This window comes from Heptranchias perlo, chromosome 32 (genome assembly GCF_035084215.1).
Source record: "Heptranchias perlo isolate sHepPer1 chromosome 32, sHepPer1.hap1, whole genome shotgun sequence".
In the NCBI taxonomy this organism is placed as follows: Eukaryota; Metazoa; Chordata; class Chondrichthyes; order Hexanchiformes; family Hexanchidae; genus Heptranchias; species Heptranchias perlo.
In genome coordinates this window covers 12,246,409-12,261,169 of record NC_090356.1, presented here as the reverse complement: position 1 = coordinate 12,261,169, position 14,761 = coordinate 12,246,409, and the positions used below count along the sequence as shown (strand labels likewise).

General features: G+C 43.4%; 1 long non-coding RNA gene across 1 annotated transcript in view; it reads left to right on the top strand.

Annotated features, from left to right (window-relative positions):
- LOC137301026 (uncharacterized) overlaps window positions 1–14,488 on the top strand; it is a 28,220-nt gene extending 13,732 nt beyond the window's left edge. The window contains exons 2-3 of the long non-coding RNA XR_010958215.1: window positions 5,657–5,681; window positions 14,448–14,488. This is a non-coding gene — a long non-coding RNA (uncharacterized lncRNA). The remainder of the gene's footprint in view (window positions 1–5,656; window positions 5,682–14,447) is intronic.
- Window positions 14,489–14,761: the final 273 nt, after the last annotated feature.

Sequence of the window (14,761 nt, the reverse complement as noted above, 5' to 3'; positions counted from 1 at the left end):
AAGGTAATGCAATAATCATGGGCGATTTTAACTTTCACATAGATTGGACAAATCAAATTGGCAAAAATAGCCCTGAGGAGGAGTTCATAGAGTGTATTAGGGACTGTTTCTTAGACCAATACGCCAGGGAACCAACCAGGGAACAGGCCATTTTGGATCTGGTAATGGGTAACGAAACAGGATTAATTAATGATCTCAAAGTAAAGGATCCCTTGGGAAGCAGTGATCATAACATGATAGAATTTCACATCCAGTTTGAGAGTGAGGATCTTGGGGCTGAAACTACTGTATTAAACTTAAATAAGGGCAATTATAAAGGAATGAGGGCGGAATTGGCTAAAGTGGACTGGATAAACAGATTAGATGGTATGATGGTGGATAAGCAGTGGCAAACATTTAAAAAGATATTTTATGACTTGCAACAAAAATATATCCCTGTTAGGAGGAAAGACTCCACAAAAAGGGTGAACTAACCAGAGCTAACTAAGGAAGTAAAGGATGGTATCAGGTTAAAAGAAAAAGCATACAACATGGCAAAGATTACTGGTAAGCCCAAACATTGGGAAAACTTTAAAAACCAGCAAAGGATGACTAAAAGAATAATAAAGAGGGAGAAAATAAATTCTGAGAGTAAACTAGCAAGAAGTATAAAAACTGACAGTAAAAGCTTCTAAAAGTATATCAAAAGGAAGAGGGTAGCTAAAGTAAACATTGGTCCCTTAGAGGATGAGACTGGGGAAATAATAATGGAAAACAAGGAAATGGCAGAGGAATTGAACAGATATTTTGTATCTGTCTTCACAGTAGAAGACACTAATAATATACCAATAATAGTAGAAAATCAAGGGGCAAAGGGGAGGAGGAACTAAAAACAATCACTATCACTAGAGAAAAAGTACTAGGTAAACTAATGAGTCTAAAGGCTGACAAGTCCCCTGGACCTGATGGCTTGCATCCGAGGGTCTTAAAGGAAGTGGCTACAGAGATAGTGGATGCATTGGTTGTAATCTTCTAGAATTCACTAGATTCTGGAAAGGTCCCAGCGGATTGGAAAACCGCAAATGTAACACCCCTATTCAAGAAGGGAGTGAGACAGAAAGCAAGTAACTATAGACCAGTTAGCCTAACATCTGTCATTGGGAAATGCTAGAATTATTAAGGAAGTAGCAGCAGGAGATTTGGAGACTCATAATACAATCAAGGAGAGTCAACATGGTTTTATGAAGGGGAAATCGTGTCTGACGAATTTATTAGAGTTCTTTGAGGAAGTAACGGGCGGGGTGGATAAAGGGGAACCAATGGATGCAGTATATTTGGGTTTCCAAAAGGCATTCAGTAAGGTGCCACATAAAAGATTACTGCACAAGATAAGAGGTCATGGTGTTGGGGATAATATATTGGCATGGATAGAGGATTGGCTAACTAACGGAAAACAAAGAGTCGAGTTAAAAGGGTCATTTTTAAAATGGCAATCTGTAATTAGTGGGGTGCCGCAGGGATCAACTATTTACAATATATATCAATAACTTGGATGAAGGAACAGAGTGTCTTGTGGCCAAATTTGCTGAGGATACAAGGATAGGTGGAAAAGCAAGTTGCGATGAGGACACAAAGTGTCTGCAAAGGGATATTGACAGTTAAGCGAATGGGCAAAAATTTGGCAGATGGAATATGATGTGGGAAAATGTGAAGTCATCCACTTTGGGAGGAAAAATAAAAAAGCAAAATATTATTTGAATGGAGAAATACTACAAAATGCTGCGGTACAGAGGGATCTGGGTGTCCTCGTACATGAAACACAAAAAGTCAACGTACAGGTGCAGCAGGTAATCCAGAAGGCAAACGGAATATTGACCTTTATTTCTAGGGGGATGGAGAATAAAAGCAGGGAAGTCATGCTACAACTGTACAGGGTGCTGGTGAGACCTCACCTGGAGTACTGTGTACAGTTCTGGTGCCCTTATTTAAGGAAGGACATACTTGCATTGGAGGCAGTTCAGAGAAGGTTCACTAAGTTGATTCCGGGTATGGAAGGGGTTTTTTATATTCGTTCATGGGATGTGGGCGTCACTGGTGAGGCCGGCATTTATTGCCCATCCCTAATTGCCCTTGAGAAGGTGGTGGTGAGCCGCCTTCTTGAACCTCTGCAGTCCGTGTGGTGAAGGTTCTCCCACAGTGCTGTTAGGAAGGGAGTTCCAGGATTTTGACCCAGCGACGATGAAGGAACGGCGATATATTTCCAAGTCGGGATAGTGTGTGACTTGGAGGGGAACATGCAGGTGGTTGTGTTCCCATGTGCCTGCTGCTCTTGTCCTTCTAGGTGGTAGAGGTCGCAGGTTTGGGAGGTGCTGTCGAAGAAGCCTTGGCGAGTTGCTGCGAGTTGCATCCTGTGGATGGTACACACTGCAGCCACTGTGCGCCGGTGGTGAAGGGAATGAATGTTTAGGGTGGTGGATGGGGTGCCAATCAAGCGGGCTGCTTTGTCCTGGATGGTGTCGAGCATCTTGAGTGTTGTTGGAGCTGCACTCATCTTATGAGGAAAGATTGAACAGGTTGGAGTTTAGAAGAATGAGAGGAGACCTTATTGAAACATACAAGATTCTGAGGGGATTCGATAGGGTAGATGCTGAGAGGATGTTACCCCTCATGGGGGAATCTAAAACTAGGGGGCATAGTCCCAGAATAAGGGCTCTCCCATTTAGGATGGAAATGAGGATGAATTTCTTCTCCCAGACAGTCGTGAATCTTTGGAATTCTTTACTCCAAAAAGCTGTGGAGGCTGAGTCATTGAATATATTCAAGGCTGAGTTAGGCAAATTTTTGATCAGCAAGGGAGTCAAAGGATATGGGAAAAAGGCAGGAAAGTGGAGTTGAGGTAAAAATCAGATCAGCCATGATCAAATTGAATGGCGGAGCAGGCTCGAGGGGCCGAATGGCCTACTCCTGCTCCTATCTCTTATGGTCTTATGGTCTTTTGATAAGGTCCACACAAGAGGTTAGTGTGCAAAATTAAAGCACATGAGATTGGGGGGAATATACTGGCATGGATTGAGAATTGGTTGACAGACAGGAAACAGAGAGTAGGAATAAACGGGTCTTTTTCCAGGTGACAGGCAGTGACTAATGGGGTACCGCAGGGATCAGTGCTTGGGCCCCAGCTATTCACAATATATATCAATGATTTGGATGAGGGAACTAAATGTAACATTTCCAAGTTTGCAGATGACACAAAGCTGGGGTGGAATGTGAGCTGTGAGGAGGATGCAAAGAGGCTCCAATGTGATTTAGACAAGTTGGGTGAGTAGGCAAGAACATGGCAGATGCAGTATAATGTGGATAAATGTGAGGTTATCCACTTTGGTTGTAAAAACAGAAAGGCAGATTATTATCTGAATGGTAATAGATTGGGAAAAGGGGAGGTGCTACGAGACCTGGGTGTCCCTGTACACCAGTCGCTGAAAGCAAGCATTCAGGTGCAGCAAGCAGTTAAGGAAGGTGAATGGTACGTTGGCCTTCATTGCAAGAGGATTTGAGTACAGGAGCAGGGATGGCTTACTGCAGTTATACAGGGCCTTGGTGAGACCACATCTGGAGTATTGTGTGCAGTTTTGGTCTCCTTATCTGAGGAAGGATGTCCTTGCCATGGGGGGAGTGCAACAAAGGTTTATCAGACTGATTCTTGGGATGGCAGGACTGACGTGTGAGGAGAGATTGGGCCTATATTCACTAGAGTTTAGAAGAATGAGAGGTGATCTCATCGAAACATATAAAATTCTAACAGGACTAGACAGACTAGATGCAGGGAGGATGTTCCCAATGGCTGGGGAGTCCAGAACCAGGGGTCACAGTCTCAGGATACGGGGTATGCCATTTAGAACCGAGATTAGGAGAAATTTCTTCACTCAGAGGGTGGTGAACCTGTGGAATTCTCTACCACAGAAGGCAGTGGAGGCCAAGTCATTAGATGTATTCAAGAATGAGATAGATATATCAGCCATGATCATTTTGAACGGCGGAGCAGGCCCGAAGGGCCAAATGGCCTACTCTTGCTCCTATTTTCTATGTTTCTATGTCTATGTTTCTATGATCCCTCTCACCTTTAGCTTCCAACCTCCAACCTTTGTCTCGCCATCGCAACCTTTCTCGTCGCTTAGATTTTTTTCTCTTTTGTTTATCCTAAGCTCCAAATGTGCTGTCCTATCCACCACTTCCTCTTCCCTACAGCCTCACTGCATAGAAATCAATTCTCATTGCAGTATTTCCAACTCTAATTCATTCTTTTTCCAGGACCTCATAAGTGGGAAACTCCTTATCTCCCTCAATCTTCCTACAGGTTCTTAAAACCCAAGCTTGGCTTCTCCCTAATCATTTCTTCACTTGTCTTTCCATGACTCTTTTCACCGTTGGTGGTGTTCTGTAAAATGAGCTCTGACCTTCACCTGAATTTCTCAATTCCCATAGTTAAAAGCTGGCACCAGATGTAAAGTTTGCTGGTCCTTAATATTAAAGAGGCAGACTTGCCACCCGCTTCCCCTTTAAAATTGAACAGTTGTAAAGAATTTAACTCTGATTTTCTGGTGCATGTTTCTGTATAACATTTGACTATTTCTGTTCAAACAGTAAGTAAATTCAATGATGTGAAGCCTTTTGGGAGACCCACAGGACATGATATGGCACTAAATAAATACAAGTTCCTTCTTTCTTTACTATCCTAGAGGTTGAGTGTTAAAACAATCATTGATGTGGTAAAGCTCCATATATATATATGATCCATTGTTACCAAATCAACTTAAGAAGGACATGTAATTGCCATTTCCTTTTCTATTTATTGATGAAGTTAAAATCTAAAGCTTGTTTCTTAAGTTTTAATATTATCATACTACATTGCCCTCTAGTGTTTACAACAAAATGTTTACTGAAATATGGTAATATCTAACAATCAACAATTTGTGGATTAATTATTGTCAGGAAGAACCCTTAACGCAGTAATTTCTTCTGCTGGGACGAAACTCAGCAGTACTGATCTTCTAGAAAGGTTAGTGGCTTGGGCCCATTACCTCACATGGAGGGCAGCAGTCTCTTCCCATTGGTAATTCATATATAAAGGGGCGGATGACTATGCTTATGTATCCTGGACAAGAAAAGGCCACCAGGCCCAAAGGTGCTCGTCCCATCCTTCGGCTGATTTCCTCCCCGTGCACCATCCACCCCTTCCCCCAATCGCCACCTCCTGGGAAAAACAAAAAAATAAATAGAGACCTGTAGCTAAATATGGGGATCCCTGTCATAAATTCCTCACATGAGTAATCAGGTGCCAAGACCCACTAAATATTTTCCAGAATGATTTACTCTCACAAACTGAAAGACAAACGGAAGTGGGGCTTTAATCACTAAATGAGCCCAACTGAATACAAGACTGTGGCCGTTCCCATAGACTTGTCCTTGTGGAGGTTCCGAACAATAATGGCTGGCATGGACCCAGCTCTTGCAGCATCTGTATTTTACTTAAAGCAACATTTAGATCCTGAATGTTCTCAGACAGTCACCTGAAGAATGCTTTTTGTTAAAAGAAGAAAATATCAATATTTTCTATTCCTTTTCATTCACCATGTAATCGTCTGAAGTTGTAATTTGACTTTTTCTTTGCATTTTTCAGAATCCTCTGCAAAAGTGTCCCCCAGGTAAAGAACCATTTAATTCTGAAACTATTGATTGAGTTTAGATGTGTTTTTTTTTTGCTTTGCATTTTTTATCAGTGGTTGATGAGATAAAAAGAGTTGTTTGCTGTGAAACCTGCAGCCAGTATCAGATATCATGTAAGGGAAAGGTCAACAGAAAGGCCGAGCTGCCATAGCTTGGCCACAGTCTGAGGACGGCATATTCACAAGATACCTAGGGATCATAGAATCATAGAATCATAGAAGTTACAACATGGAAACAGGCCCTTCGGCCCAACATGTCCATGTCGCCCAGTTTATACCACTAAGCTAGTGGATGAGGAAAGCCATTTGGCCCATTTGAGTACAATGGCAATGGCAGCCATGGCTTAGTGGTAGCACTCTCGCCTCTGAGTCAGAAGGTCGTGGATTCAAGCCCCGCTTCATAAGTCTGAGCACGTAATCCAGGCTGACGCTTCAGTGCAGTGCTGCACTGTTGGAGGTGCCGTCCTTTTGGATGAGACGTTAAACCACCTCAAGTGGATGTAAAAGATCCCATGCCACTATTTGAAGAAGAGATGTGCTGGTGTCCTGGCCAATATTTATCCCTCAACCAACATCAATAAAACAGATTATCTGGTCATTTATCTCATTGCTGTTTGTGGGACCTTGCTGTGTGCAAATTGGCTGCTGTGTTTCCCTACGTTACAACAGTAACTACACTTCAATAGTGCTGCATTGGCTGTGAAGAGTTTTTGGGTATTCTCTAGTCATGAAAGGTGCTATATAAATGCGAGTTCTTTCTTTCTATCTGTCCAGTACAACCCTACACTTCCCCCATTGTTGCATCTAATTGTCTCTGGAATGATTCCAGGGTTTTCGCCTCCACCACTCTGCCCAGAAGTCTGTTCCAAGTGTTGGCCACTCTCTGCACGAAGATAAACCTCCTGATATCAGGCCTAAAGTTACTTTTTATTAGTTTGAACCTGTGTCCCGTGTCCTGCTTACACAATTTAATTTAAAGCAGTATTCCAGATTAACCGTTTCCATATCACTTACCACCTTATAAAGTTCTAGACGATCATCTCTCAGATGCCTCCTTTCCAGGCTCAAAAACCCAAGTATCTCCAGTCTCTTCTCATAACCCTTGACACTAAGGATCAGCCTTCATTGCACTTTCCTTTGTGCATCCTTCTAGCTGTGAGACTTTTGGAACTGAAAGTAACCACCTCCCCTTGACATTCAACGGCATTACCATCGCCGAATCCCCCACCATCAACATCCTGGGGGTCACCATTGACCAGAAACTTAACTGGACCAGCCATATAAATACTGTGGCTATGAGAGCAGGTCAGAGGCTGGGTATTCTGTGGCGAGTGACTCACCTCCTGACTCCCCAAAGCCTTTCCATTATCTACAAGGCACAAGTCAGGAGTGTAATGGAATACTCTCCACTTGCTTGGATGAGTGCAGCTCCAACAACACTCAAGAAGCTCGACACCATCCAAGATAAAGCAGCCCGCTTGATTGGCACCCCATCCACCACCCTAAACATTCACTCCCTTCACCACCGGCGCACTGTGGCTGCAGTGTGTACCATCCACAGGATGCACTGCAGCAACACGCCAAGGCTTCTTCGACAGCACCTCCCAAACCCGCGACCTCTACCACCTAGAAGGACAAGAGCAGCAGGCACATGGGAACAACACCACCTGCACGTTCCCCTCCAAGTCACACACCATCCCGACTTGGAAATATATCGCCGTTCCTTCATTGTCGCTGGGTCAAAATCCTGGAACTCCCTTCCTAACAGCACTGTGGGAGAACCGTCACCACACGGACTGCAGCGGTTCAAGAAGGCGGCTCACCACCACCTTCTCGAGGGCAATTAGGGATGGGCAATAAATGCCGGCCTCGCCAGCGACGCCCACATCCCGTGAACGAATAAAAAAAAACAATTGGATTCTGAAAGCAGGACACCTCCAGTGAACTAGACTAGGATCATAAGAATTTCAAACACTCATAAGAGCCATCAGTGAAGCAAGACATTCAGCTCTCCCAATGGCCAATAACTAAAGGCACTAAGCTGTACAGACCAGAAAGTGTCAGGTTTGATTCCTGGTCTGCTCATTCAGGGCAGTAGTTGAAATGCTCCAATTGGCCTCAGCTCACTTGGCCTGGAGAGCGGAAAAAGACAGCCAAGGTTCTGCTCCTGGTTGCTATCCCATGATCCTTCTTGGAAGGTATGCATGTGTGGACATCATAGAATCATAGGGGATGATTTTAGGAGACAATTGCGGGTGCATTGGGGGCAGGGGGGGGCTCTGAAAATCGCGGAAATCCCGTTCGGGTTCGCAAGCCGGCTCCAACCCGCCGACTTCCGAGTTTCCCAGGGACCCACCTGTGTGCGTGTGGGCGACCCAAAAACGGAAGTCCCGCCATCAATTAAAGCCAGCGGGATGACAGTTAAAGAGCCAAATGTACCTCATTGAGGTATTTCAGGCACTTTACCTGTGACAGTGTAAGTGATTATAACGATTTTTAACTTACCTGGGTGGCTTGCCCACCACTTCTGATTCATGCCTGGTGAAACCAGGCGTGAAGGGCCGGATCAGGGAACAAGAAACTAAATAAATTAAATAAAAAACCATAGACGGCAGTGGAAACACTAAATGAACCTACCTTTGCACCCTACTCTGATGTCTCCCGCTCCGATGTCCCCCTCTTCACCCCCCTAATCTACTCCCGATCTTCCCTCGATGTCCCCCTCTTCACCCCCCGATCTTCTCCCGCTACTCCCCCGATGTCCTCCTGACCTTACCTTCTCCGCCCCCCCCCCCCCCACCCCCGCGATCTTCCATTCTCCCCCTGGATCTTCCACTCTCCCCTCCCTACCCACCAACCCCCCCCCCATCTTCTAGTCCAGCGCTGGATGACGTCTCGCTCTATCTCTTTCTCACAACCCCCCCCCCCCACGTTGTAGCTCCTGACGGCAGCCAGCCTGTCAATCAGGCTGGCTGCCAGGCGCAAAACCCAGAGAGGACGTTAATCATCAGCAATCAATATGCGATTGCGCGGAAACGGTAAGTTTTGTTCATGTGGGTTTGTCACGCGCACCTTCACCCCCCCCGCTCCCAACCCGCCACCATTGTAAAATTGAGCCCATAGATTGATTACAGCACAGAAGTAGGCCATTCAGCCCATCGAGCCCATGTCAGCTCTTTGTAAGAGCAATCCAGTTAGTCCCATTCCCCCGCTTTTTCCCTGTAGCCCTGCAAATTTTTTCCCCTCAAGTATTTATCCAATTCCTTTTTGAAAGCCACGATTGAATCTGCTTCCACCACCCTTTCAGGCAGCGCATTCCAGATCATAACTACTCACTGCATAAAAATATTTTTCCTCATGTCACCTTTGGTTCTTTTGCCAATCACCTTAAATCTGTGTCCTCTGGTTCTCAACCCTTCCGCCACTGGGAACAGTTTCTCGTTATTTACTTTATCTAAACCCTTCATGATTGCGAACACTTCTATCAAATCTCCTCTCAGCCTTCTCTGTTTCTCTGTTCTAAGGAGAACAATCCCAACTTCTCCAGTCTATCCACATAACTGAAGTCCCTCATCCCTGGAACCATTCTAGTAAATCTTTCCTGCACCCTCTCTAAGGCCTTCACATCCTTCCTAAAGTGCAGTGCCCAGAATTGGACACAATATTCCAGTTGTGGCCGAACCAGTGTTTTATAAAGGTTCAACATAACTTCCTTGCTTTTGTACTCTATGCCTCTATTTATAAAGCCCAGGTTCCCGTATGCTTTTTTAACCATTTTCTCAACCTGCCCTGCCACCTTCAAAGATTTGTGCACATATACCCCCAGGTCTCTCTGTTCCTGCACTCCCTTTTGAATTGTACCATTTAGTTTATATTGCCTCTCCTCATTCTTCCTGCCAAAATGTATCACTTCACACTTCTCTGCGTTAAATTTCATCTGCTATGTGTCCGCTCATTCTACCAGCCTGTCTATGTCCTCTTGGAATCTATTACTATCCTCCTCATAGTTTACTACACCTCCAAGTTTTGAGTCATCTGCAAATTTTGAAGTTGTGCCCTGTGCACCCAAGCTCAAGTCATTAATATATATCAAAAAAAGCAGTGATCCTAGTACCGACCCCTGGGGAACACCGCTGTATACCTTCCTCCAGTCCGAAAAACAACCGTTCACCACTACTCTCTGTTTTCTATCACTTAGCCAATTTCGTATCCATGCTGCCACAGCCCCTTTTATTCACTGGGCTTCAATTTTGCTGACAAGCCTACTATGTGGTAGTTTATCAAACGCCTTTTGAAAGTCCACATACACAACATCAACTGCATTGCCCTTATCAACCCTCTCTGTTACCTCATCAAAAAACTCAATCAAGTTAGTTAAACACTATTTGCCTTTAACAAATCCGTGCTGGCTTTCCTTTATTAATCCATACTTGTCCAGGTGACTGTTAATTTTGTCCTAGATTATCATTTCTAAAAGCTTCCCCATCACCGAGGTTAAACTGATTGGCCTGTAGTTGCTGGGTTTATCCTTACACCCTTTATTGAACAAGGATGTAACATTTGCAATTCTCCAGTCCTCTGGCACCACCCCCGTTTCTAAGGAGGATCGGCAGATTATGGCCAGTACCTCTGCAATTTCCATCATCAGGGTGAGAACAGGATAGGGCTTGACAGTGATGCCTTTCGCTGCTGCTTTGTTGAGCAGCCTGCTAATACTCACAGCCTAGGCCAACACATGAAGATCGGTCATTTGGGTGAGATACTGGAGGGCCGTTGAACTCTGCAGAACTAATCACTAGCAGTAGTCAATGCATTTGGGAAGTGGAAGGGGTTAGATAATTGCATTAAAAAATTGCAAGACTGCTTTGCAAGGTTGCGAGCCTTTGTAGTTGACAGAGAATGACTGAAACTAATCTAATAGTCAGATATATATTGAATATATAAAATCAAATCTTCATGCCACTTTTCAAGGATCGGAAAATAACTCCTACTACAGATTGAAAGATCGCTGCCCCATTTGCACTGATTTTAGAATTTGAATCATGTTCTCCACAAACCAATTCTAACACTTTGTTGTTGTTTCAGGTTTAAAGTCTAAAAATTATTTAGCTCTGTGTTTAGAAGTTTGGACTTTTATTTTTAAATTATTTTAACTTACAGATCAGTGGTTAGGTGACAGGATTCAATGGCATGGAAATATTAGGTTTCAACATTGCTGTGGTTTACTCCAGTCCACACATCACTTCTCATTCATTACTCTATAATTGTATTGAAAATGTAGCAATCTCCTTAGCTGTATATTTAGTAACGATTGAGGACAGTCAGGCAGAATGAGGACATACTCATTAGATACTCTAACCTGCAACAGGGTGGCAAATAATCACATGTTTCAGTCTATCAGCAGAAACTTTCTTATCTTTCTATTTTATCAATACTGTTGTAGAATCATAGAACAATACAGCACAAAAGGAGGCCATTTGGCCCATCGTGCCTGTGCCGGCTCTTTGAAAGAGCTGTCCAATTAGTCCCACTCCCCTGCTCCTTTCACCATAACCCTGCAAATTTTATGCAGAAACTTTAAAAGGCATTTTACAACTTGAAGCTATAAGAGGACACTAGCACTGAGTGATCCCAAAATCTAATGTAAACTAGTGGCAGCATAAAGTCATTTTGAAAGTTATTTGCTAATCCGGTCTAACGCTTCAAGTAACTTGAAAATAAATAAGTGCATCATATTCAGAGAATTGCTCTCATTATCTGATCCTAATTTTGCACATCCAGCCTAGAAATGAAAGTTGCAAATTTACTACTTTCAACATTTCCTATTTCATGAGAAATAACAGAGAAAGAACCAAAACTTTATTTCTCAATGATAATTGTAATGTTAATTTTACTGCTTCCTCCAAATCTAGGCATCTGATCCTTGATTAGATAATGCCCAATAGTTCTCAGTACATGACTAGCTTCCAAGAATGATAGAAGCTGGGTCATGCGTGATGATATTGTTTAAGAGAATGCCACTCTCAAATGAAAATACATTAAAATATTGATGGTGTAGTATGTTCTGCTGGTGATAGATAAAGGAGTCTCTTTCCACACACAAAAGGATTGTTCATCCTTTAAAAACAATTTGGATGAACAGTTTTTAAGCACTTATTTTAAATACAGTACTTCAAAATTCTGTGCATCTGGTGATAATTTCAAGGCCAAATCATAGAATCATACAGCAATGAAGGAGGCCATTCGGTCCATCGTGCCTGTGCCGGCTCTTTGAAAGAGCTATCCAATTAGCCCCATTCCCCTGCTCCATTCGCCATAGCCCTGCAAACTTTTCCCCTTCAAGTATTTGTCCAATTCCCTTTTGAAAGCTACTATTGAATCTGCTTCCACCACCTTTTCAGGCAGTGCATTCCAGATCCTAACAACTCGCTGCATAAATAAAATTCTCCTCATCTTGCTTATGGTTCTTTTGCCAATTACCTTAAATCTGTGCCCACTGGGTAGCGGCTCTTCTACCACTGAATACAATTTCTCCTTATGTACTCTATCAAAATTCTTCATGATTCAACAACAACAACAACAACTTGCATTTATATAGCGCCTTTAACGTGGTAAAATGTTCCAAGGTGCTTCACAGGAGCATTATCAAACAAAATTTGACACCGAACCACATAAGGAGATATTAGGAAAGGTGACCAAAAGTTTGGTCAAATTGGTAGGTTTTAAGGAGTATCTTAAAGGAGAGAGTGGTAAAGAGGTGGAGAGGTTTCGGGAGGGAATTCCAGAGCTTATGGCCTGGGCAGCTGAAGGCACGGCCGCCAATGGTGGAGCGATTTAAAATCAGGGATGTGCAAGAGGCAAGAATTGGAGGAGCGCAGGGATCTCGGAGGGTTGTAGGACTGGAAGAGGTTACAGAGATAGGGAGAGGGGAGGCCATGGAAAGATTTTAAAACAAGGATGAGAATTTTAAAATTGAGGCGTTGCTGGACCAGGAACCAATGTAGGTCAGCGAGCACAGGGGTGATGAGTGAACGGGACTTGGTGCGAGTTAGGAAACGGCAGCAGAGTTTTGGATGAGCTCAAGTTTATGGAGGGTGGAAGATGAGAGGCCGGCCAGGAGAGCATTGGAATAGTCAAGTCTAGAGGTAACAAAGACATGGATGAGGGTTTCAGTAGCAGATGAGCTGAGGCAGGGTTGAGACGGGCGATATTACGGAGGTGGAAGTAGGTGGTCTTGGTGATGGAGCTGATCTGTGGTCGGAAGCTCCATGGATGGAGTCGGTGGCTAGGGAATGGAGTTTGTGGCAGGGACTGAAGACACTGCCTTTGGTCTTCCCAATATTTAATTGGAGGAAATTTTTCTCCTCCAGTACTAGATGTCGGAGAAGCAGTGTGACAAATCAGAGACGATGGAGGGGTCGAGAGAGGTGGTGGTGAGGTAGACCTGGGTAGTCATTTCTCCTCTGAACTTTCCTCCCTTGTTCTTCCTAGGCTAAAAATACATTGTCTTACATGCTCTTCCTCCTTTCAACATAATCACTGTGATTAAATCAAGACTTGTTGCGGGATTGCCTATGGAGTTACTGACAGTCCGATGGCAGATATCCACTGAGTGTTTGCCTGCAAAGAGGGGACACCAAAAATGGCGAGTCCTCTTTAGACTTCCATTGGCGGCTACTCTTTCAGCCAAATGTCTCCCCCCACCTTCTGGAACTCCCTTCCTAAATACGTTAACCGTACCCATTCCCTCCCACCTTTCAAAGCCTACTCCAGACATTTCTTTTCAACTGCTCTTTTGGCCCTCTTAACCCTTTTCCACATGTTCTTATCCCTCCTGCTCAGTGTTAATTTCCTTCTCTGATCTGGGATGTCTTTGCGACGTGAGGCACAACATAGATGCAAGTTGTTGCTGTTGCTTTTGCAATAAAGACAGAAACCACAAATAGTGCAGCTTCAGTGGGCTGAGGATGATGCAGGCAGGAGTAGCAGTGATGGCTCACCCACTGATGCTGAGTTCACTAGCTTCTCACAGTGGCACGTCTATCACCTCTAACCTTCTCCCTTTTTCAGTGTGTTTCTGGAGGTACCACAGAAAAAACAATTAATATTCCTTTCCTAGCCTGTAAAAACTGTTGATCTTTTTAATAAGTGGTATATGTAAACTATTGTCAAATTGGCTATTTTCACAGCAAACTAAACTACACCGTGCACCACAGGCGATATGGGTTTAGTTTCCAGTGATGAAGTAAACCGTAATTAATTTGTGGAAATGATCTGTTCCACAGATCTTTATATAATATTTAAATCATCATCATGTCATTTTATGTACGTACAAACAAGAGCAATTTGTTTTCTCCTTTAAGAATGTTTGTAGTTACACAATGAAACAAGTTTTCTAGTTCTTAATGTTTTGTAACTGCCAGCTTGGTCTGGTGAGTCCAAAGGTTGTAAGTTCAAGCCTCACTCATAGACTAAACGCCTATCTAGCTATTCAGGTGGATGCTAAAAATCTTACAGAACTATTTAAAGGGCAGGGAGTTCTCCTGGTATCTTAACCTTGACCAATATTCATCTCCCAGGCAACAGCACCGAAAGTGGATTAACTGGTCACTGCTGTTTTATAGGAACTTGCTGTGTGTAAAATGATTGCTGTCACTGCAACAAAAAATTGGGTGAAGTATTTCGAGACATTTCACTATCCATCAGCATTACTCACAGATTGACTTACTTTTTTTCTGGTGAAAGGTAAATACAAAGTTACATCACATTCAAGCAAAAATCAGACAGAGTGTGCACCTTGTGAGGAAGGAACGTACACCGAGAAAGAGAATTCCCTCCCGGAATGTCGCAAGTGTTATGGGCACTGCACAGGTAAACATTAAAACCTTCAAGTAGATTCTTCAATAATCATCAAAAACCCACATTCACATCATCCTCTTGAAGTTGCACATAGCTCATTCAAGTACAAACCTATTAAACTCTCCCTGGTAAAAGTGTTGTAGGCAAAGGAAATCAATATCTATAATATATTAAATTAACTATATATGCCCGCGCACTCC